The sequence below is a fragment of the Phascolarctos cinereus genome, unplaced genomic scaffold, assembly GCF_003287225.1.
Source record: "Phascolarctos cinereus isolate Bilbo 61053 unplaced genomic scaffold, phaCin_HiC Scaffold_4;HRSCAF=312, whole genome shotgun sequence".
NCBI classification, from domain to species: Eukaryota; Metazoa; Chordata; class Mammalia; order Diprotodontia; family Phascolarctidae; genus Phascolarctos; species Phascolarctos cinereus.
Window position 1 is genome coordinate 638,297,320 of NW_027555847.1, and position 26,438 is coordinate 638,323,757.

The 26,438-nt window shown below is 37.7% G+C and overlaps 1 pseudogene; it reads right to left on the bottom strand.

The window, feature by feature from the left end:
- Positions 1–19,107: 19,107 nt before the first annotated feature.
- Positions 19,108–19,929, bottom strand: LOC110216095 (checkpoint protein HUS1 pseudogene; annotated as a pseudogene).
- Between the last annotated feature and the right edge of the window lie 6,509 nt (positions 19,930–26,438).

The window sequence follows — 26,438 nt, forward strand, 5'->3', positions numbered from 1 at the left end:
TCTGTGTGCCTAGCTAGCCATCCATATGCAGTCTCTCCCATTAGAATATAACATCCTTGGGAGGAAAAAGCAGGTTTTTTGGAAAAAAATGTATTTGTTTCCCCAAACAGTAAGTACTTAATAAATGTCTACTGTCTGATTTACTGACTTGTGCAGTCAGCCTTAGGCTCAATTTAAGAGCTTCCCAACAATTCGAGGTAGCCAAAAAGTGAATGTTTTTTGTCATGAGTCTGTGGCTTCCTATCACTGTGTGTTTTCAAGCAAAAGCTCATTGATCCTTTGCTTAACATGATGAAGAGGGAATCACTGTTCAGATACATATTAGACTAGGTGATGTCTGGAGTCCTTTAAACTCTGAATTCTGATGCTTGGTGATTGCATGATGCTGCCTGATTCATAGCCGTAAAGCATTAGCAGATTTTTGTCCAAATGTGATCCAATTCAGTCTCTTTCTGTTAACGTCATTTTGGGCCCAACTCACTGTTATCCATAACACCTATGTAAGGCATTTATATTGTTGGATGCCAATTGTAATTGAACCAAGTAGTTCATACTCTTAGCAATAGGCACTCAAAGTTCACTTTGTTTTGTCAGAATAGATAGAAAAAATATCAGTATCTCTTATCTGTGGGTTACCTGTATCAACTCTGTGTGGGTTTTTTTTTAATGATATAAATTGCTTTATTTTTAGTTTTCAACATTCACTTCCACAAGTTTTTGAATTCCAAATTTTCACCCATCTCACCCTCCCCCCACCCCAACATGGCATGCATTCTGAATATCCCTTCACCTACTCTGTTCTCTCTTCTATCTCTCCCTCCTTCTCTTATCCCCTTTCCCTTCTATTTTCCTGTAGGGCAGGATAGACTTCTGTACCCCATTTCCTGTATTTCTTATTTCCCAGTAGCATGTGAAAACATTTTTTAAATATGTTTTTAAAACTTTAGGTTTCAAATTTTCTCTCTTCCTCCCTCCCTACCCACCCTCATTGAAAAGGCAAGCAACTCATTATAGGTTGTACATGTGCAGTTATGCAAAACACTTCCATAGTAGACATGTTGTGAAAAACTAACTCTATTTCCCTTAATCCTATCCTGCCCTCCCATTTATTCTATTCTGTCTTTTGACCCTGTCCCTCCTCAGAAGTATTTACTTCTGATTACCCCCTTTCCCAATCTGCCCTCCTCTCTATCATCCCCTTGCTCTCTTGTCCCCTTCTCCCCCTATTTTCCTGTAGGGTAAGACAGATTTCCATACCCAATTGAATGTGTATGTTATTTCCTCCTTAATCCAAATCCTATGAGAATAAGATTCACTCATTCCTTCTCACCTTCCCCGTTTCCCCTCCACTGTAAGATTTTTCTTTTCTGTTTTTTTTTTTGTGAGATAATTTACCCCATTCTACCTCTCCCTTTCTTCTTCTCCGAGTATAATCCTCTCTCATCCCTTAATTTTATTCTCCAGATATGACCCCTTAATCTTCAACTCACCCTGTGCCCTCTATCTATCTATCTGCATATACACACATATAATTTTTTTCCCTTCAACTACCCTAATACTGACAAAGGTCTCATGAGTTATAAATATATCTTTCCATGGGAATGTAAACAGTTCAATCTTAATAAGTCTCTTATGATTTTCTTTCTTTCCTGTTCCACTTGAGTCCTGTATTTGAAAGTCAAATTTTCTATTCAGCTCTGGTCTTTTCATCAAGAATGCTTGAAAGTCCTCTATTTCACTGAATGACCACTTTTTCCCCTGAAGGATTATACTCAGTTTTGCTGGGTAGGTGATTCTTGGTTGTAATCCTATCTCCTTTGCCCTCCAGAATATTATATTCCATGCCCTGCAGTCCTTTAATGTAGAAACTGCTAAATCTTGTGTTATCCTGATTGTGTTTCCACAGTACTTGAATGTTTCCTTCTGGCAGCTTGTAATATTTTCTCCTTGACCTGGGAACTCTGGAATTTGGCTATAATATTCCTAGGAGTTTTCCTTTGGGGATCTCTTTCAGGAGGAATCTGTGGATTCTTTCAATTTCTATTTTGCCCTCTGGTTCTACTATATCAGGGCAGTTTTCCTTGATAATTTCTTGAAAGATGATGTCTAGGCTCTTTTTTTGATCATGGCTTTCAGATAGTCCAATAATTTTTAAATTCTCTCTCCTGGATCTATTTTCCAGGTCAGTTGTTTTTCCAATGAGATATTTCACATTGTTTTCTAATTTTTCATTCTTTTGGATTTGTTTTACAGTGTCTTGATTTCTCATAAAGTCACTAGCTTCCAATTGCTCTATTCTAATTTTTAAGGAAGTTTTTCTTCAGTAATCTTTTGGACTTCCTTTTCCATTTGGCCAATTTTTCTTTTTAGGGCATTTTTCTCCTCATTGGCTTTTTGGACCTCTTTTGCCATTTGGGTTAGGCTATTTTTTAAGGTGTTATTTTCTTCAGTATTTTTTTGGGTCTCCTTTAGCAAGCTGTTGACTTGTTTTTCATGATTTTCTTGCATCACTTCATCTTTCTTCCAGTTTTTCCTCTACTTCTTACTTGCTTCTCAAAACACCTTTTGAGCTCTTCCAAGGCCTGGGACTGATTCATATTTTTCTTGGAGGCTTTGGATGTAGGAGCTTTGACTTTGTTGTCTTCTTCTGGTTGTATATTTTGATCTTCTTTTTCACCAAAGTAAGATAATATAGTCTGACTCTTTTTGTGCTGCTTGCTCATGATCCCAGCCAATTACTTGAGTTTTAAACTCTTTGTTAAGGTAAGAGTCTGCTTCCAATGTGGAGAATGTACTGTCCCAAGCTTTGGGGGTTTGTACAGCTGTTTTCAGAGATACTTGTAGGGACCTGTAAATTTTCAGTTCTTCCAAGGTGGTATGATAAGGGGAGGTGTTTACTCCTTTCCTGGCCTGTGACCACAAGTATTCCTTTCTGTCCTGTAACTGTGAGGAGGGGCTCCTCTCCACAGCCACTACAAGCTCCTCCAAGCCAGCATTCCTCCTCACCCCAGCACTGCTGCCCAGAACTGTGACCCAGATCCACACACGGGCAAAGCAAGAAATCCCTGCCTCAGCACTGGCAAAGAGATCCCTGCAGTCCCTCTCTGATCAGCCACTGGATTCCCCCTCAGTCTGTGGGCCAGAAGCTCTGAAAGTAGCTGACCCCCCCAGGGCCATGCTCTTGGGGAATGGAGCTGAAACCCTGCCTTCCTCTCTGAGCACCAACAGAAACAGACTTTACCCACTGACCTTCTAAGTTGTCTTTGGCATTCGTGGATTGAGAAGTCTAGAAACCTCCACAGCTGCCCACAATTCAGTCCTCTGAGGCCTGCTCCAGGTTTGCTGAGGCCTGTGCGCCCACGCCGTGCTGTGTTCCCAGCCAGGCATGATATACCTTTCTGATCAATCATCCCAGTTGTCTTGGGCTGGAAATTGGTTTCACTCTGTCTTTTTGTGGGTTCTTCTGCTTCAGAATTTGTTTGGAGCCATTTTTTATGAGTATTTGGAGGGGTTTGGGGGGAGAGCTCAAGCAAGTCACTGCTTTAACTCTCTGTGTGTTGTTTTTTTTTAATAAACTCACCCAAGTGGAGCAAAATTATACCATCTGGGAAAAAAAAAGTTTGCAGTTGAAGCTGCCTTTTGAAACCTCAAAACACCATCTAGAGGAGGCCTGGAATCCAAGGTGTCAACAGATTACAAACCCCTCAAACACCTATAAGCCACCAATCTGGTAGACTACTGGCACATGGGGCAGGGGAGGCATTTTTTGGTCTGATTTCACATTTCGCTATGTTACAGGGCATGAAAACCTACAGCCTAATACTTTCTCCCACAGACCAGAATATAGGCCTTCCTCTGAGCACCTAACACCTTTGTCTCTCTCATTGCCAACAAACTTTGTGGCTATTCCACTCCGCTTAGACCTCCTATACTTAACCTCTAATTAGCAAATTAGAGATGCCTGCAGTCAGAGAGGCAGCAGATAGTCCTGAAAACCAGCACATCACCCTCAGCCAAAAGGAAATGTGTTTCAAATACACTTCTACTTCTCCACTCCCAGCTCCATGTGTCCTCGAAAGGGGCTAGTAATAGCTATAATAATAATTTCTAGTGGTTACATAGCATTTTAAGTTTGCAAAGCTCTTATGAACATTATGCTTTTATTCTCACAACAATCCTGGAAGATTAGGTGTTATTACTGTCTCCATTTCACAGATGAAGCCACTGAGACAGACCGAGTGTAAGTGGCTTGCCTAGAGTCACACAGCTAAGTGCCTAAGGCCATTAGGTTTTTTTGCTTTAAGATCCAGCACTCTACTCATTGCACCACTGAGCTGCCTCTAGGAGGGAGATGCTACACATTCTGTCATGGCCACAGAGCATGCAGATCATATTGTAAACATTTACCAGGGATTACAGGTGACTCCAGTTCAGTAATAAAGTCAATTTTTGTGTAAGATTATGTGAAGTATTGGTTCAAGGATCCTAGAGGAAAACTGCTGCAGCTCCTCCCCCATACCTTGGAAGCCATGGTCAACAAAATCCTTGCAGTAACTCATACCAAACCAGGGCAAAAAGCAGTGATTAACACACTGAAAACGTTGGTACATGTTATCTTTTACAGAGGCCCATTCAATAATTTGAACACAGCTCCCCATTTATGGGACATAATAAGATATCTTAAAGAGAGCTAGTCTGTCTCCATCATTTTACAGATGAGGAAACTGAGGCCCTTTGTGGTAGGTGACTCCAGAGCCCATGTTCTTTATATGCTGGCCCTTTATCCCATGTAATTCTTGTTCACATATTCAACTGAGTCTTTCATAAATTATCCATTTCATGTAATGAAGGCCTTCTTCTGGAAATTTTTTAGTATTTTTAGTATTATGTGGGTAATCAAATTGGGGAAGGTGATAGAAGACAGAAAGAGTCAATGCTGGAGGGGCTGTGAAAAGACAGGCACATTAACACACTGCTGGTAGAGCTATGAATTAGAACAATCATTCTGGAAAACAACTTGAAAAATGGTAGAAAAGTGACTAAACTATCCATACCTTTTGACCCAACAATACCACTATTAGGCACTTGACCCAAAAAGGCCTTATACAGAAAGGAATTATATATACTAAAACAGTTTTACTTAGTACTTATTTTGGTAACAAAAATCTAGAAATGAAGTGGTACCTTTTTATTGAGGAATATCTAAGCAAATTGTAGTATACGAATCTAACAAGTACTATTGTGTGACAAAAAAAAAAAACAATAAAAATGAGGAATAAAAAAAACTTGGGAATAATTGTTTAAGCTGATGCAAAGTGAAGTAAATGGAGCCAAAAGTATGACAGATACAATAATATAAAGGGGGGAAAATACTAACAGATAGAACTCAAATTAATGTAGGATACCATCTTGACATGAAGATAGATGATGAAATATACCTTTTTCCTCTTCATAAAGAGGTAATGGATTGAGGCATATGTTGGCTGGCATATTCAATGTATTATCTTATTTTACTTAACTGTACTTTTTTTGTTATGAGAAAGGATTCTGTGACAGGAAGGCAATTATTGGGAAGTGACAAAAAAATTTAAAAACATAAGAAACTATTTAATTAATTTATGTTATTTGAAAGCACTCAGGCTGACCATCTGTTACCCTTTATTCTCAATACATGACTGGCCCATTTCCTTTACCAAGTACATACTTCTTGGACGATATGTTTTAAGTCAATTCCTTGTTAGTAATATGTTACCACCAATTTTCACCTGACATGTTTCTATTGCAGGGTCACATGTAATTTGTTTCTACAGAGATTGCAGTGTTTGAACAAGCCAGTTTGGGGTTGTTATCATTGTAGGTCACAACAACTTCCCATTCTTTATTTGTTCCCGGGGTTGACCTCTCCCCTAAATCACCCTTACTGTGTCTTACTAAACACAGACAGCCCATTCTGAAATAACTCCCCAAAACAGTAACAAGTTGTTTCCTGTCTATGAAAATAGTCCGTTTAATTTTTTTGTGGTGTTGCTCGGTGCTCACCATATGCAGTGCCTTCCAGCTCTTTTCTTGAAAAAGGTATTCATGATATATACATATGAAGATGCATACATGTGAAATAGTCAATTTGATCTACATTATCCGTTACATATTGTTTTACCATCATCTCCTATTGCATTGCAGACACCAAGTATTAAGATGTATATTGGCTCTGTTTGGAGGAGCCTCTAAGCAGCTAGGTGGCATTGTGGATAGAATGCCAGGCATGGAGTCAGGTAGACTCATCTTCCTGAGTTCAAATCTGTCTTCAGACACTTACTAGTTGTGTGACCCTAGGCAAGTCACTTAATCTTGTTAGTCTCAGTTTCCTTATCTGTAAAAAGAGCAAACCACTCCAGTTTATTTGCCAAATATCATAAATGGGGTCATAAAGAGCCAGACATGATTGAAAAATGACCAAAGAACAAATTGAGTTTCTTATAAAATTTACTTCTCTCTCCAATAGATATAGGCAGATATTCTGTAATTATGATGCTTATTATATATGTCATGTCCATAGGGCCCTATTCCAACTGGTGTACAAAAAGCTTAACTTTCATAAATACCACACCAACACTCTCCTCAGTGACTAGTGATCAGAAAGAATTTATTGATGAGATGATTTTGAGATCTCAGAGTTTCCCGGGCCACTTTAAGTACCTCTTGAATTTGGAAGATTAAAGATACATGTTCTAGAGTTAGTCACAACCGATATTACCCTTATCAAACCAAGACCAGGGACAGATGAAACATGTTCAAAGAGGGTCAGAACCAACCAAGAACAGCAAAGAGTTAGGGAAGGAAGACAAGCATGTCCATGCTTTCGTTGCCATCCCAACCTATTAAAAATGGATGCTGCAGCTGCACTGAAGGTATCATGCCAACCTGATGTTTTGTTCTTTCAAATCTAAGTCTCTTAATTTGAGATGTTTGATAAGTAAGCGTTTCAAAATATCCACAAAAGAAAAAGAAATATCACTTTTTTTCTATGGGCAAAGGACTAAGGTCATTGTGTACCTTGTCCCATTCCATTCTAGCTAAATCTCCTGTAACCTGACTTCTCCTGCCTAGCTACTGATCCTCACCTCTATATTTGTTGTGGTTATAGTTGCCTCTTTGTGGTCTGCAGCCCCAGAGGCAGACGTCTGCCCACTTTCAACAAGATGGTCTTAGCTAAAAGAGTGACCTTAACAAAAATATAAGCTTCTGCTCACTTCTTATAAGCAGTCTTGGCCTTATGGTCCAGACAGAGCAAGTTATCTTAACTTCACTAAATCTTAGCTATGGCACATGAAAATGGGTAATGTATAGAAATGCTCGTATTCCCCACTTTTTTAAGATATGGTAAGTAAAATGCTCTGTAAATCTTGAAGTTCTTTATAAATATGATTGTGAGTGATTGATATTAGCATCATACAACTCACATATGGGGGGTACAGAGATGTGTGCATGGAGTGGTGCCAAGTATGGCCAGATACTACTTACTGTACCTAGGCAGGAACAAACTTTAGCAGTACCAGCTCATAATCAACCCAGACCATTTACCTTGTCTGGGGAAAGTCAGACCATGGAGGCTGGTAGAGTAACTAGCTGCATTTACATAAACGTGAAGGAAGAAAGCCTATCAGCACTTCAACGGAAATATGGCAAAGTCAAATTCACTAGGGAGAAAGAAAAGAAAACAGATGAATGAGTTATCAGAGGAAATTGATCGGTTTTTAAAACCTGAAGTGACCATTTAATTCAGGTAAAGCAATCAGATCAGCTTATGTGAATGTATAACCTATCAAAGGGAAACATAAGTTAATTGCATTTGGCTTAACTGGAACACATTCCCTTTTACTTCAGGATATCAAATTTGAATGAATTAAGAAAATATTTTTACTTCGACTAAATCAACAAGGTTATAAAATGCTAGGAAGGGGTCTAGTAATAAGAAAACTCTTCCAACTGTTACCATGCCTGACGTCTTGAAAAGAGATTTTCATATATAATGAGTCTGTTCTGCCCCTCTATTCTAAAGCCAGCCCTCCTAGGGTACCCTGAGGATTCAGAGTGTCTCTTCTCTAATGCCATCAGCTAGAGCATAACAAAGGTCTGCATTTTTTGAAGTTATAGAAATCACAGAGGCACAAATATTTCCCACAACACCCCAGACGCAAAGTCTCCCTTAAATTACCTCAGTCTCTAGGAAGAGTAGGCTAAAACAGCTCAGTTTCTATAAAACACCAATCTCACCAAGTCCACATCCAAAGGCAGCATCACTTGCTGCTGGATGAGTCCTTTCCTCAGCTACTCTGCAGTCAAGTTTCTGTTTCGGCCGAAAAGTTCGGTCTCCATAATTCTGGTCTCCAACTTACCCTCTTGACCTTTGGAAACTCTCAAAATTGGAGGCTTCCCCTGGAAGGTGACTGAAGTTCATTTCACAGGGCCACATGGCATCAGAGAGACCTTGTCCATTTTTACCATTATTTCTCGCATAACGCTATGTGCAATGGAATCCAAAAGATCTGCCAAGAGCCAGATGAAGAGAATAAGGCAAGAGAGGTGGCAGAAGCTGACTAAGGTCTTTGGAATGCCTTGGCTAATCAAAGAGCCTTCTCTTAACCCATGTGCTTAGCCAACCAAAACCAGTCACGGGATGTCCGCAGGTGCTCCAGTGTCTGTACAAGATGCTTTTATTATACGTTACCATTGCTTTTCTAGAAGCAGGATCCCCCTGTAAGAGGATGCCACCCAAAATGCTCTAGGCACACTCTAGCTCCTATTACATCATAATAACTCATATGAATGCAAAACTTTAAGGTTTGCAAAGTACTTTCATTAAAAAAAACAATAACTTTGTGAAGTAAGGCATCAACTTCTTTCTACAGAAAAGGAAACTGAGGCTCAATAAAAGTAAATGACACGTTCAAGATTTCAGAGTTAGCCATAATCAAGGCTGGGATTCAAATCCAGGTATTCCAGAGGCCAAGTTCAGCTTGGCTTTGTTAATAATCCACTCTCTGAAGTGAGCAGAAGCAGGAGAACATTGTACACAGTAATAGCCACGTTGTGCAATGACTAAACTTAGCCCTTCTCAGCAGTGCAAGGATCTAAGACATCTCCGAAGGTCTCATGATGGAAAAATGCTATCCACATCCAAAGAAAGAACTGTGGAGTTTGAATGCAGATCGAAGTATACTATTTGCTATTTTTTCTTCGGTTTTGTTTTGTTTTCTCTTTCTTGTAGTTCCTCCTATTGGTTCTAATTCTTCCTTACATCACTAATGTGAAAATATGTTTAATAGGAATGTATATGTATAGCCTATATCAGATTGCTTGCCATCTTGGGGAGGGAGGAGGGAAGGGAGGAGCAGAAAAATTACAAACTCAAAAGCTTATGGAAGTGATCGTTGATAAATCAAAATAAATTAATTAAAAAATAATCTACTATATTGCATTTATGTCATTTATTCAAATTTCCTTCATCTTCTACATGTCAATTCCAAAAACATCTTTTATAATCAGTAGTCAATATCTTCTTCAAACATATATGAAAAACAATTAGGGACTTCTATCTGTGTCCAAATTCCTAAATACAGATTGTGCACCACTTTCAGGCTATCTCAGTCTCAAAATATAGAATGAACAAAGAAATGTCTTAATAAGTATTTTCATGGAATGGAGAATTTGATTTTCTTATCAGCTGGAGGTTGATCCCAAATCTTTTTTTTTTTGAGACTTTGCCTAGTGTAGCAGCCACTCAGAAGCCCAATCCCAATACTAATAAGCATAGAAGCTTTACCCTGCTCTGTTTTTCTATCTTGGGTCAATTTATTACTCCCCAATTGATGCTGAACTTAGTATGTACACCTGTTAGGCTTTAGAACTCCTGATCTCAAGGAATCCATCAGCCTCAGCCTCCCCAGGAGCAAGGACTACAAATATGGATCACTGTGTTTTACTGCTTTCTATTCTATTTACAGAATCACAGAACGTCAGAGTTAAGCAGGACTTTAGAACTTGAGCAGGAATCCCTACTTTAGTATGCCAACCTCCACTGACAAACTCTCATTATCTTAAGGTATTACATTTTAGTTCTATAGAGATCTCACTGTCCTTGCTTATAGTCTTTCCAAGTCTTCAAGGGTCTTCTTCAGACCTGTATCTCAATAAATAATTCCATAATTAAGTGCCTGTTATGTGTCAGGTACCATGCTAAGCACTGAATATACAAAAAAAGGCTAAATATAATCACTACCATGAAGGAGTATGTAGGAGACAAGATACAAGCATATAACCAAAAAATTTATGTACAGGATGAGTGGGAAAAATTTAACAAAAAGAAGACACTAGAATTGAGGGAAGGCTACCGGTAAAAGATAGATTTTAGTTGGGATTTAAAGCAAGCCAGAGAGATCAGTAACAGGAAAGGAGGAGGGAGAGCATTCCAAGCATGAAGGCAGCCAGAGAAAATGCCCTGAGCTAAGAGATGGAGAATATTGTTTGTGGAACAGCCAGGAGACCAGTGTCACTGGATCAGAAGAGTATGTGACAGGAAGTAAGATGTAAGAAGATTAGAAAGTCAGGAGAGAGTTAGGTTATAAAGGACTTTCAGTGTCAAACAGGACATTTTGTACTTGATCTTGGAGGCAATAGAATTGAAATTACGTTGCCTCAATTCTAGTGACCCTACTGTTTCCAGTCTTGTTTGTCTTCCTGGTACATGTTGTGTTAATCAGTCTGTTGGGAGAGGCATCAGCCACTCTGCAGCTGGTATTTAGCTTCCACCCCTTGACTCCTTGGATGTGATCCTGAGGGATTGGCAGGATATTGTTGTTTTCTATAGTAATAAGAAAGGTAAGAGGGGCAGGGTTTAGGGGTAAAAATAATGAGTTCAGTTTTGTGCATATTGTCTAAAATGTCAAGTGTACATCCAGTTCAAGACTTCTGAAAGGCAGTTAGATGTGTGAGATTGGAGGTCAGCAGAAAGATTAGGGCAGGAGAGGTAGATTTTAGAATTATAAGAATAAAGATGATAATTAAACATATGGGAGCTGATGAGAACACCAAATGAAGTGGGATAGAGAGAGAAGAGGAGAGAAGAGCATCCAGGACAGAACCCTGAGGGACACCTACAGTTAGTCATGACTTTGAAGAGGTTTCATCAAAGGAAGTTGAAGAGGAGTGGTCAGAAAAGCAGAAGGAGAACCACTGCAAGAGGGGTGATGGCCTGAAAACCCAGACAGAAGAGAGTGTCAAGGAAGAAAGAGTGGTCAACAGTGTCAAAGGCTGCAGAGAAGTCAAGGAGAATGAAGACTGAAAAAAGGCCATTGCATTTGGCAGCTAAGAGATCCTTAATAGCTTTGGAGAAAGCAGTTTCAGTAGAATCAGAGGATCAGAAACCAGATTGGCAGGGGTTGAGAAGAGAATGAGAGGGAGAGAGAGTGGAAGCCAGTATCATAATGGTCTATGTGAAGAGTTTAGCTGCAAAGGCTCAAAGACCACTGAATGCTGCTGATTGTTCGTATCCAGGTAGGTCCTCCTTGCATTTGACTGAGTTTTTCAGCACTTTCCCATTACAAATCACTTTAATGGATATTCTCTCCTTTGATATTGACAGAAGTCCTTTGAATTAAGGAAGCTAAGTGTTACCATACTTACTGTATAAATGAGGAAACTGGGGATCAAACATTAAGTGGCTCATGGTGAGGCTGAAGTTTGAACCCAGGTCTTCTGTCACCACATTTAGTCTTCCTCCATTCCATCACCCTCTATCATTGGTTAGTCAGATGTCCATTGGCTAACTTACCCTGGCAAAACTTGATAGCTGAAATTTTTCTGAGCTGCCTTAATAAGACATTCTTTTTTTTTTAATAAGACATTCTTAGCAATTTATTTTTCTGTAAGAGTCCATGGGTGTTGTCCTTTGTTCCTTGACATCTGGGCTTTAAAATTATGGAGATTACTGAGAATAGAGTTCCCCTGGATGAAACAATTCTCTTTGTCCCAGTTCAAACTTATTTCACTTCCAGATGAAGGAGTCATTTCCTCTTTTGACACTATTATAATGGGTCCTTTGGATCTCACAGGGTGGAGCCAAGATGGCAGAGCAAAGAAACACTCAGCCCAGCTCTGCCAACATTCTCTCCAAACAACTTTAAAATAACATGTTAAATCAAAATATGAAGTGATAGAGCCAACAAACAGTCAGAGAGAGACATTCTTCCAGCTCAAGACAATTTAGGTCAGAAAGAGAAATCTGTGACAATAAATAGAGGCGAGCCCATAGCCTACATGGTTGGAACACCAATGGTGGGCCTGGGTGGTGGCAACAGAGGCAGCAGTAGCTTTGGGAGCTCTCAAGTCAGAGATGGTAAAGCAACCTGACAACTGGCCAGAAAGAGATTACAAGATACTGTTGTGCTAGCACTGGATGCAGGTCAAGATGCTGTTTGGCAACTCCATTGCTTATACCCCCTGCTGGGTCATAGTTCAAGGGCAGAAAGGAGCACTTTTGTCACAAGGGAGTGGAAGCCCTGAGGGGTGACTATTTGATAATTCCGTTGGCTATACCCACTTCTTGGTCATAATTCAATGGTGAAGAAGAGCATTTTTGGTCAAGAGGGAGTAGAAGCCCTGAGGGGTAGTATACCTTACAGCCTCAAGAAATCAGTTACCCTAAGGAACAGTATCATTTCTAGTCTAAAGGGAGGAGGAGCTCTAAGGAGCAGTATCTATTGCAATCCCAAGAGAGCAGTGACTACACATCTCCCCAGATCACACCACCTGGGAAGCACCAAAAACTTCCAAATCCCTAAAACTAGCCTTGAAAACATTAATGCAAAGAAGCCTTAAGCTTGAGACAGAGCACCTACCCCACCTTTCTGGGAACACAGTCCAAAATTGACATAAAGTTCCAAATCAAGAAATGGGGTGGGAAAATTATTTTTAAAATTAAAAAAAGAAAGAATTTGACTATAAAAATCTACTATAGTGACAGGGAAGATCAAGATACAAATTCAGAAGAAAATAATAAAGTCAAAACAGCTACAAGCAAAGCCTCAACGAAAAAAATGTGAATTGGACACAAGTCAAACAAGAATTCCTGGAAAAGCTTGAAAAAGTTATTTTCAAAATCAAATATAAGTGGTAGGGGAAAAATTAGGTAAAGAAATGAAAGCAAAGAAAGAAAATTATAAAAATTCAGTTAGCAGCTTGGTAAAAGAGACAAAAATACTAAGAAAATAACTCCCTTAAAAAACAGAATTGGCCAAATGGAAAAAAGAGTTACAAAAATTCACCAATGAAAATAACTTCTTAAAAAGCAGAATTGGAAAGCCAAAATGGATAAAAGAAGGAAAATAGCTTACCAAAGAAAATAATCCCATTGGACATCTGGAAGTTAATGAGTCCAAGAGACATCAAGAAACAATAAAACAAAGTCAAAAGAATGAAAAAATACAGGAGAAAATATGGAAAACCTCATTGGAAAAAATAACCTGGAAAACAGATCAAGAAGAGTTAATTTAAGAATTATTGGATTACCTGAAAAACATGATAAAAGAAAAAGCCTAGACATCATATTTCAAGAAATTGTCAAGGAAAATTCTCACAATAGCCTAGAATCAGAGGGCAAAATGGAAACAAAAAGAATCCACAAATCAACCCCAGAAAGACAAAATGACAACTCCCCGGAATATTATAACCAAATTCCAGAGTTGCCAGGCCAAAGAAAAGATCCTTCAAGTAGCTAGAAAGAAACCATTCTAATACCATGGAGCCATAGTAAGGAAGACACAATATTTTACAGCTACCACAGTGAAAGATTGGTTCAGATTGGTTCAAAAAGGGATACACACACACACACACACACACACACACACACATGCTCAATTGGTAATAGAAATCTATTTCATCAAACAGGGAAGTAGGAGGGGAAGAGGATAAAAAAAGGGGGAAGGTAGTATAAAAGGGAGCATAGATAAAAGAAGGCAGTGGTAAGATACAAAACAGACTTTAGAGGAGGGATAAAATAAAAAGAGAGAGAGCAGGATTAACAGATGGAGGGAAATGCATAGTTAGTAATCATAATTGTCAATGCAAATAAGATGTACTCACCCATAAAACAGAAGCAGAAAGCAGAATGGGTTAAAAAACATAATCTAACAATTTGTTGTTTAGAAGAAATACGCTTGAAATAAAAAGACACACAGAGTTAAAATAAAGGGCTGGAGCAGAATCTTCAGCTGAAGTAAAAAAAAAAAGCAAGGATAGCAATCACGTTCTCAGTCAAAGCAAAAGCAAACATGGACCTAATTAAAAGGGATAAGCATAGAAACTACATCTCACTGAAAGGAACCATAGACAATGAAGTGATAACAATACTAAACATATATGCAACAAATTATTTAGCATCCAAATTCTTAAAGAAAAAGTTAAATGAGTTATAGGTGAAAATAGTAAAACTATACTACTTAAGGATTTCAGTTTCCCCTCTCAGAGCTAGATAAATCTAACCATAAAATAAACAAGGAAGAAGTCAAGGAGATGAATAGAGTCTTAGAAAAATTAGACATGATAGACCTGTGGAGAAAACTGAGAGGGAATAAAAAGTATACCTTTTTTCTTAGCTATATATGACACCTTCACAAAAACTGACCATGTGTTAAGGCATAAAAACCTCCCAACTAAATGCAAACCTTTTTATACCATAATGCAATGAAAATACATGCAATAAAAACTAAATTTAATAAAGAGCTATAGAAGCATATATTAAAAGCTCATTGGAAACTAATTTAATACTAAAAAATGAGTGGGTCAAATAATAAATCAGAGACACAATCAATAATTTTATCAAACAGACTGACCACAATGAAACAACTTCCCAAATCTGTGGTATACAGCCAAATCAGTAGTTAGGTGAAACATATACGTGTGTGTGCGTGCATGTGTGTGTATGTAATTAAAAGAGAGAAAGAGTAAATCAATGAATGGGGCATGCAACTAAAAAAAAAAATTTAAATCCCCAATTACACACCAAAATGGAAATCTTGAAAATCAAAGAAGAAATTAATAAAATTGAATGAAAAAAAACCCAAACCATTGAACTAATAAATAAAACTAGGAACAGGTTTTGTGGGAGGGGGGACAATAAAATAGATAAACTATTGGCTAATTTTATTTTTACAAAAGAAAGAAGACCAAATTACTAGTACCAAAAATTAAAAGGGTGAATACACCACCAACAAAGATAAAGCTGAAGCACTTATTAAGAACTATTTTTCCCAATTATATGCCAGTAACACTGACAATCTAAGTGAAATGGATGAATATTTACAAAAATATAAAATGCCCAAATTAACATAAGAGGAAGCAGAATACTTAAATAATGCTATCTTAGAAAAAGAAACTTAACAAGCCATCAATGATCTCCATATGAAAAAAATTCCTAGAACCAGATGACTTCACAACTGTATTCTAACAAACATTTAAGGAATAGTTAATTCCATATATAAACTATTCAAAAAAAATAGGTAAAAATGTCCTACAAAATTCTTTTTGTGACAGAAATATGATGCTGATACTAAACTTGGAGAAGCAAAAACAGAGAAAGAAAACTATAGAGCAATTTCCTTAATGAATATTGATGCAAAATTTTTAAATAAAATACTAAAAATATGATTATAGCAACATATCACAAACAGTATACACTACGACCAAGTGAGATTTATTCCAGGCATGCAGGGCTGCTTCCATATTAAGAAAACTATCAGCATAATTGACTATACAATTGCAAAAGCAACAAAAATTATATGACTGTATCAGTAGATGCAGAAAAAGTCTTTGACAAAATACAACACTCATTCTTATTTAAAAAAAAAACAATAACAACTAGAAAGCGTAGGAATCAATGGAGCCTCCCTTAAAATAATAGGTGGTATCTATGGAAAACCAAGAGCAAGAGTAATCATTATCTGTAACAGGGATAAATTGGAAGTCTTTGCAGTAACACCAGGAGTGAGGCAAGGATGACCATTATCACTGCTATTATTCAATATTGTATACCAAATGCTAGCTATAGCAATAAGACAATAAAAAGAAATTGAAGTAAAAAGAATAGGCAATGAAGAAACAAAACTATCATTCTTTGCAGGTGATATGACGGTATATTCACTGAACTATAGAGAAGAACTAAGGGCAGCGAGGTGGTGCAGTGGATAGAGCACCAGGCCTGGAGTCAGGAAGACTCATCTCCCCGAGTTCAAATCTCACCTCAAACGTTTACTAGCTGTGTGACTCTGGGAAAGTCACTTAACCCTGTTTTCCTCAGTTTCCTCATCTATAAAATGAGCTAGAGAAGGAAATGGCAAACTGCTCTAATATCTATGCCAAGAAAACCCCAAATGGGGTCACAAAGGTCAGGCATGACTGAAAATAACTAAACAACCAAAAAGAATTAACTAAAAAACTGGTTGAAACAATTAACTTGAGCAAAGTTGAAGTATACAAATAAACCTACCTAAATCATCAGTAATTCTGTATACTTCCACCAAAACCCAGCAGCAAGAGATAGGAAGAGAAACTCCATTTAAAATAACTGCAGATGATATAAAGTACTTTTGACAGTCTTAACTGCTAAGGCAAACTCAGGAACTATATGAATACAATTAGAAAACACTTTTTTTTCCCTCCACTTAATTGTATTTAATTTTTTTCTAATTACATGCAAAGATAGTTTCCTACATTTGCTTTTGCAAGATTTTGAGTTCCAAATTTTTTTTCTCCCTCCCTTCCCCAACTCCCAAGATGGCATGCAATATGATATAGGCTATACATGTACAATCATATTAAACATATTTCCACATTAGTCATGTTCTGAAAGAAGCATCAGAACAAAAGGGAAAAACCATGAGAAAGGTAAAAAAGAGAGAAAATAGTATGCTTTTATCTGCATTCAGACTCCATAGTTCTTTTTCTGGATGTAAACAGTATTTTCCATTATGAGTCCTTTAGAATTGTCTTAGATCATTGCATTGCTGAGAAGAGCTAAGTCTATCAAGGTTGGTCATCACTCAACGTTGCTGTTACTGTGTGCAATGTTCTCCTAGTTCTGTTCACTTCACTAAGCATCAGTTCATGTAAGTCTTTCCAGGTTTTTCTGAAATCTGCTTGTACAATATTTCTTATAGAACAATAGTATTTCATTACATTCATATACCAGAACTTATTCAGCCATTCCACCATTGATGGGCATCCACTCAATTTCCAATACTTGGCTACCACAAAAAGAGATGCTATCAATATTTTTGTATATGTGAGTCCTTTTCCCATCTTTATGACTTCTTTGGAATACAGACCTAAAAGTGGTATTGCTGGGTCAAAGGGTTTAATGCACAGTTTAAAGCTTTTGGGGAATAGTTCCAAAGTGCTCTCCAGAATGGCTGGATCAGTTCACAACTCCATCAACAATGCATTAGTGTTCCAATTTTCCCACACCTTCTCCAGCATTTATTATTTTCCTGTTTTGTCATGTTAGACAATCTGATGGATGTGAAGTGGTACCTCAGAGCACAAAACACTTCACACAGATAAAGACAAATATAAATAATTGGAGAAATATTAATTGTTCATGCATAGGCTGAGCTAATATAACAAAAATGACTATTCTACATGACTTAATTTACTTATTCGGTGCTATACCAACGAAACTACCAAATAATTATGTTATGGAGCTAGAAAAAAATAGTAAAAAAAAATTCATCTGGAAGAACAAAAAGTCAAGAATATCAAATGGATCAATTTTAAAAAATGTTAAAGAAGGTAGCCTAGCAGTACCAGATCTCAAATTATATTACAAAGTGGTAAACATCAAAACAATTTAGTACTGGCTAAGAAATAAGCGGTGGATCAATGGGATAGATTAGCTACACAATATTTAATAGTAAAAGACCATAGCAACCTAGTCTTTGACAAACCCAAAGATCCAAGATCTGGTGCAAAGAACTCACTATTTGACAAAATAATTGCTGTGAAAACTAGAAAGTAGTTTTGCAGAAACTAGGCATAGACCAACATTTCATACTGTGTACCAAGATAAGGTGAAAATGGATAATTAATTTAGACACAAAGAGTGATTTCATAAGTAAAGTAGAGGAGCATAGAAAATGGACCTGTCAGATCTACAAATAAGGGAAGAATTTATGACTGAATAAGAGATAGAAAGGATCAGGTGAAATAAAATAATTTTGATTTAATTAAATTAAAAAGCTTTTGCACAAATCAAACTAATGCAGCCAAAATTAAAAGGAAAACAGGAAGCTGGGGTAAATGTTTATAGCAAGTTACTCTAATAAAGGTCTAATTTCTCAAATACATAGGGCACCTAGCCAATTTTATAAAAATAAGAGCCATTTTCTAGTTGAGAAATGGTCGAAGGATATGGACAGGCAGTTTAAAAAAGAAGAAATCAAAGCTATCAATTGTTGTTCAGTTATTTCAGTTGTGTCTGACTCTTTACTTCCCCATTTGGGTTTGTTTTTTTTGGCAAAGATACTGGAATGGTTTACCATTTCCTTCTCCATCTCATTTTACAAATGAGGAAACTGACACAAACAGGGGTAAGTGACTTTCCCAGGGTCACAAGCAAATAAATGTCTGAGGCCAGATTTGAATTCAGGAAGGTAAATTTTTCTGACTTCAGGTCTGGTGCTCTTATCTGCTGTGCCACCTTGCTGCCTGCTTGAAAAGATACTGTTCTTCTAAACCTTTGGTGTTCAGCTATGCAGAATGTTTGCTATAGTTTTCATTTATCAGCTATCAGAAAACACTTAAATTCAGTACTAAAAATTCTATTTTCCTTTTCAATTTCTTAAAGGCAAAATATAGAAACCACAAGAAAACAAAGTCATAGCTTATCCAATTGTATTTTACTAACCCACATTGTTTGAATATAGTATAAAAGAAAAAAAAAGACAGGTTGCTTTTACATGATATATACCATAGCGGGGATATAGCCCCAAAACATATAACATATGAACTCATCATATTTTTTCAATTTTGATAAAAGACTCTTGAACAGCTGAAATCTTATAGCAATGAAGGAATGAAATATTGAAGGAAAGTATCCTTATATATCAAAATAAAATGAACAATCCAATTCTGTTCAATATTTTATAATGCTTTTGTTGCATTTACTTGCTGTCCTGCAAGAAACTCTAGAAGTTTCTTACTATCTATTCCTGTTTTGGTCATGTTCTCTAAATTTCTCTTGAGAAGCATCTTCAAAGGTCCATGGAGGATTTCCAAGATCTTTGAAATGTGTTGCAATGCATACTAAATCAGGTTCTATTTTCAAGTTCATTTTTCCTTTTAGACTTGCTTCATGACTGCTAATATTTTTCATTTTTCCACTATTTTCTTTATAGTCTTCAATACTGATAAATATATGTTAACATCAAAGTCTGGTACAAAGTCTGGCTCTCAGAAATCACTCTGTAATTTTCTGGGAATAACCCTTACAGCAATGTCATGTGTGACAATGTAACTACTGCCTGATGAAGATAGTCATCTGTGCAGCAGGATCAGTGTTTATTGATCTGTTTGATCTTCACTTTTTTGGTATTCTGGGCTGTTTTCAAGACTCTAGATAAGTTTTCTGCTATCAGCTCCAAATAAATGTCACTGTGATCTGCTGCAACGTCTTCCATTTGAAATTTGTCCAAGAACTGGCCCTGGCCCAGCTTGGCACCACTTTCTGTTTCCATCATTGGTCACCTACTTGGTTGAAGTACAAGTACCTGGTAGAAGTAGAGCTTGTTGGGGGTTAAGGCATAGTGTGCATGCCTTGGCCAGCAAGGAGATTGTGTTGCAGATGCGGATGAAGTGATTCAAGCACACATCAATAGTCATGTGAAAAAATGCTCTAAAATACCACTGATTAGAGAAATGCAAATCAAAACAACTCTGAGACATCACATCATACTTGTCAAATTGGCTAACATGACAGAAAAGGAAAATGACAAATCCTGGAGGGGTTGTAGAAAAATTAGACCACTAGTGCACTGTTGGTGAAGTTAAGACTTGATCCAACCATTTTGCAGAACAATTTGTAACTATGCCCAAAAGGATATAAAATTGCGCATACTCTTTGACCCAGCAATACCACTACTATATCCCTGCATCCCAAAGAGATAAAGAAAAAAGGGAAAAGGACCTATTTATACAAAAATATTTATAACAGCTCTTTTTGTGGTGGCAAACAATTAGCAATTAAGGGATGCTAATCAGTTGGGAAATGGCTGAATGAGTTGTGGTATAGGATGGAATGTTATTGTTCTATAAGAAATAATTAACAGAATGGTTTCAGAAAATCTTGGGAAGACTTACAATGAACTAATGCAAAGTGAAGTGAGGAGAACCAGGAAATATTGTACACTGTAACAGCAATATTGTAAGGGTGCCATATTGTGATCAAAACAATAATCCAAGACAATTACAAATGACTCATGATGAAAAATGCTATACACCTCCAGAGAGAGAACCATTGAGCTCTGAGGGCAGGTTGAAGCATACTTTAAAAAGAACTTTCTTAATTTTTAATTGATTTATTTTGTGTTTTCTAAAATACCTAATATGGAAATATGTTTTGTATGTTCTCACAAGTATGATTAAAATCAAATTGCCTTCTCAAAGAGGGGAGAGGAGCAAGAGGGAGACAATCTAGAACTCAAAATTTTTTTAAGTTATTTTAAAAAAAATTACTTGTAACAGAAATATTCAATGAGATAAATAATAATGTTTTTTTTTAAATCATAGGTCCTTTGTAGAGTCTAACCTGTAGAACTTTTCAGATTTCTGTTTGTTATTTTGCTTGGATAAGTGGGTTTGCTTGTTACTTTAAATTTGTGTCTTTTATGTCACCAACATTTGGGAGAAGGGAGCTAATCAGGAGAGTAGAAGTTAAGGATAGTCCTACCAACTTAAGAGTACTCAGATTATTGGCTTTTGTTCTGAACATATCATACCATTGGACTAGAGACATTTAAGAGGTGGCGAATGGCTGTATCTAGCCCAACACCAGTATTTCCTTCTTGGAGATATAAGAAGAGATTCTTAACTTTGGCAGTCCTAGACCCTACCAGACTTATTTCCTCTCCTACCACCTCTAGCTAGACTCCTGAGACTTCAGGCATATCTGAGTCATATCTTAATTTATACCCATCCATACCACCCATGAGCCACATTTATATATTTTGATAACACACACACACACACACACACACACACACACACACACACACATACATACACATATACACACACACATGTCTTATACCTGAACAAGTCTCAGAACCTCATCTGTAAAATTAGGGAATTAGACTAGATAGCCTCTTAAGTTCTTGTGGAGCTCTCTGGATCTATGATCTACTATATTGCCCTAACAATGCGCAGATTCACTTCAGCCACCATTTCACATAGATGTTAAAATGTCCATTGGTTCATCCCTGACCAAATACAGTAATACACTGGTGGACCTCACCCTAAGGGAAAATAATAAATAAGTATTTGCTTTTCAAAAAGATTCTTCAGAATATGGGCCATATTTTCCCCATTTTTGTAGCTCCAGTGTCTAATTAAATGTAGTCTCCTTAGAACACATACAAATGTTGAGTTGAATTTTTTTGAAAAGAGTCAGATCTACCTTCCTTTCAGATGACAGTCCTGCCAAAAGAGAACATGGCATTGGATTAAGAATCGAAAGGCCTTGGTTCACCAGCTCAGCTTTCTGACTAACCTGTCCATGTTAGCCTTAGGCAAGTCACTTAACCTTTTTGAGACTCGGTTCCCTTATTTGAAAAATGAGGGCAGAGGACAACATGCTATTTAAGGTCTCTTCCAGCTCTATCCTTCTATGATTGAAGAGGCAGCTAGGTATCTCAGTATATAGAGCATTGGACTGGAAGTCAGGAAGAACTGAGTTCAAATTTGATCTAAGACACTTGCCAGCTGTATGATTCTAGGCAAATCACTTCTGCCTCCCTCAGTTTCCTCTTCTGCAAAATGTAGATAATATTAACACCTACTTCCAAGGGTTGTTGTGCGTGTAAATTGAGATAATATTTGTAAAGCCATTTACAAACCATATGACAGTATATAATGCTAGCTATTATGATTATGATTGAATATATAATACCATTTAATGATAGTTGAATGTACCATCTGCTATAAAAAATGAGGCAAAACCCCACATGGGTAAAGGTACTGTGTTGTATACCATTGCTTTTAGCATAATGAAATCAGGATGATATTAAGAAGAGCAGGTATCACAGTTGAAGAGGCATCTGGGAAGAAGGCAGAAAATAGATCAGTGAAAGGACCCATTAGCCTGATCCATTGACATCAATCACTCTGAGCCAAAGTAAGAAAATTAGCTGACATGTATGGGGCTTGCCATAAACAGAGCCAACAAAGTGTGATAAAGAAGGTGACTTCTGGGTTTCCTACTCTGAAGCTTTTCTGTAGCCATTTGGAACAGTATAGTGCTCTATATCTATCTATCCATGAGGAAGTTGGAAGAATTTATAGGTTTCTCACCAGTAAAATGGGAATCATAGCACTAGTACTCCCTAGTGCTTCCATTCAATCATTCGCTGGTACCTCATTATGGTATAGAAGTGACTCTTTGTTCTCAAAAGCTACAGCATGACATAGAGAATAGTGATGGACTCAGAACTGGGAATACCTAGGTTCAAATCCTGCCTCAGTTACTGACTAGTTGAGTGACCCTGATGATAAATTGCTTAATCTCTCTGTGCCTCAGTTTCTTTCTTTGTAAAATGAGAAGGGTGACTAGATGACCTGTAATGTTTCTTCCAAAACTATGATCCTATGTTCCTAGGACAGTGCAGGTTCTGACAAATCCAAACAAGCTAGGTAACTTTAAAGAATGCTCCTTTTTGCTAATTTTGACCTTTCTTTGGTATGAATTGTTGATGACAACATAATACGTATGTTTTGTGATATTTCTTGGGTAAAAGTTGTTTTCTTAAGAAACCAGAGTTAAAAGACATCAAAATGTAGTAGAGAGTTGAACTTTAAGTCAGGTAGAGATAAATTCAAATCTTACTTCCAATCTTTACCAGCTTTGTACCCATGAGTATTTGCCTCTCTGTGCCTGATGTTCCTTATCTGTAAAAGGGGATAATAAGAATAATCATAATAATGACTAACATTTATATTAGAGCTTACTATGTGCCAGCCACTGTGCCACAGCACTTTACAATTATTATCTCATTTAATTATCACAACAATCCTGTGAGGTAGGTGCTATTATGTACCCCATGTTATAGATGAAGAGACTGAGGTAGAAGTTGTGACTTGCTCAGGGTCGCCCTTATATCTGAACTATTGACCCATGTGCCCAGCCAGTCCGAGTGACCCCATTGTTTTCAGTCTTGCTTATCTTCCAGTAGGTATTAACCAGCCTGTAGGGAAGAGGCTTCATGTACTACGATCCCAACCCCTTAGCCTTTGTTTTATCTGCTAGTCAGCAGTCACATGCATTTTCATCCCATTCAGCAGACTTTTGCCTTGGGTGCTACAACAAACTCTTAAATTTTTCTTTTCCTGGGTTTGCTTCATTACTGAGGGCAAGGCCCAAATGAAGACTTTCTTTTAATAGAACTCAAGTCTTCTTGACTCTGGGTCTGGCACTGTATCCACTGCACCGCCTAAAAATCTCTAGTGCCTCGCTCACAGTATTATTGTGAGTCTCTAAAGTGACAATGCCCAACAGCCCCAAACCCAAGAGTGAGTTAGAGGGATGTCTACTCCAAAGCATGTGAAGACTTCCCCCCAGTGGAATGGGCAGATGAGAACAATTTGTTCCCATCGCCATGAAGGCAGCTGAAACAGGCACTGTGGAGTGTTTAGACGTGGTGAAATGTTGAAGATGCCAAGGCCATTCAATGCGTCTTGGGCCATTTCCATTCATCTTGACTTTTATCTCGCCACTGGACTTCAATGATTCTGAAAGAGAGAGTGAGGCTGATGACTTTGTGCAACTCTGCTTTACTTAAATTCAATTCCTGTGAGTCAAGACATTACCCTGTGATGTCATTGGTCCTCCTTAAAAACAAAAAATAAACAACAGCAGGGCAATCACTACATAAATGTCAACTATAATTGTTATTATCATTGCCATTATGGTTGGCATTTCCATTAGCTAACCCAAACCAGCCAAACCCAAACCAAACTAGCCAAAAACAGATCTCAGGGCAACTAAGAATGGGTACAGTAACTTTCATGCGCTGTGTTCACATTCTAAAATTGGGATCCCTCCTGAAATCCCTTTATAGTTTCCCAGTTCCCTTTACAATTTCCCTGTACAGTACCAGTACAGGGTTCTGCTCTCCATCAATATCTACTAGTTGAACTACTGAAAGGAAAAACTGCAGATTAGGTTCAAGATCATTGAACAATAACTCAAAGAGTCAGAGAATTTTAAAATGAAAAAGAATCTTAGCTATCGTTTAGTCTAACAGAAGGATTGGGGGATTAGAAGGGGGTTACTGTGGTTGTTTAATTTGATGTGAAGCCTTAATAACCACCTTCAGTTTGAAGGGTCCTTAAATGGGAGATCAATCCCACTTTAGTCCAGGTTTACAATCCCTTAGGAAATTCCTACCCTCCCACCCAAAACTGGAAGTGATCTTTCAAACCCCCTCACATCTCTGCTATTGCATTGTTTATCCTTGTAGATGAACTTGTCACAGTCTATTTTGTATTTCAGTATTTAGTTTATCTCCCCTTCCAGACTGTAATTTCCTTAAGAGTTCAGAATTGTGTATTATTAATCTTTAGAGCTTAGAGAGAGTCATTCAATGCCTTGCCAGTAATAGGTGATTAATAACTGTTCGATCAATAGAATTGAATTGAGTTGAAGTTAGAAGGAGGCAATTTTCAACAATACCAGGAAAATCTTCCAAACCATTAAGCTACCCTGAGAGGTAATGAGTTAGTTGTCACCAGGATTTTTCATGCCAGTTACTAGAGATGATTGAAATGAGATTCATGCCTTAGGTTAGAGTAGTCATAGTTGACCTCTAAAGTACTTTAAAATTTGAAACCTATTTTTCTAAGGGTCATAGGATCGTAGATTTAGAGTTGACAGGAGCCTTAAAAGTCATTAAGTCATTAAACCCAAGGCAGCTAGGTGGCTCAAAGGATCTGAGTTCAAATTCTGTTTCAGACATTTGACATTTACTAACTGTGTGAACCTAGGCAAGTCACTTACCCCTGATTGCCTTGCAAAATAATTAGTCATTGAACCCAATACCTTGTTGGTCTTCCCAACCCTTTTCTCTTCTTTTTTGTGTTCTTTCCCCTTTAGATTACAATTTATATCAGTGATATCAGTGATAAGTACGTGATCCTGGAGAGAAGGGCTGAAGACTTCCATCATGTTCTCAACAAACCTTCATCAACCAATGCTGAAGCCATTGACAATTTACCAGGTTGAAGTTAATCCCTCTCTAGCTGAAGTTCCAGCTGAAGAAGAGGTTTTGAATGCCATTATGCTCTTCTCCTGTAGCAAAGTACTTGGTGCTGATTCACTTCCAACAGAGATCTACAAGGCAGGGGCTCCACTGATGATACAAAAGCTGACTCAAATCTTCCAGTTTATATGGCAAGAGGAAGTTACCCCCTAGGAGATTTGGGGTGCCTCTATTGTCCATCTATATAAAGGAAAAGGAAATAGGTTGTCCCGTGACAGCCGAAGAGGAGTCTCTCTTGGTCAATGCCAGTCATGATTCTTGCCCAAATCCTCCTTAATCAACTGATCCTTCACCTGGAAGATGGTCATCTACTCAAGAGCCAGAATGGCTTCAGAAAGGGCCAAGGAACAGCCAACACGATGTTTGCTGCCCAGCTACTTCAGGTGAAATGCCAGGAACAGAACAGAGGTCTGTGTACACCATGTATTGATCTAACCAAGGCCTTTGATAGTCAGTCTTGAGGGCCTATGGAAAGTCCTGGCAAAATGTGGTTGCCCAGAGAAGTTCACCAGTATTGTATGCCATTTTCATGATGGCACGCATGCATGGGTTCTGAATAATGGATGATGTTCTGTCACTTTCCCAGTCACCAGTGGAGTGAAGCAGGGATGTGTGCTTGCTCCCATGCTTTTCAGAGCAATATTTTCAGTGATGTTGTCATATGCCTTCATTGAGGACAAAAACAGCTTCAAAGTCAATGACTGCCCCGATGGTAAATGATTTAACTTGAAAAGGTTACACTCCAAGGCTGAAGTGGAGGGATAGTTGGTGTGTGAGTTTTTGTTCACAGATGATTGTGCACTCAATGAAGCTTCTGAGGCTGAGATGCAACAAAACGTGGACCTATTCTCTGCTGTTTGT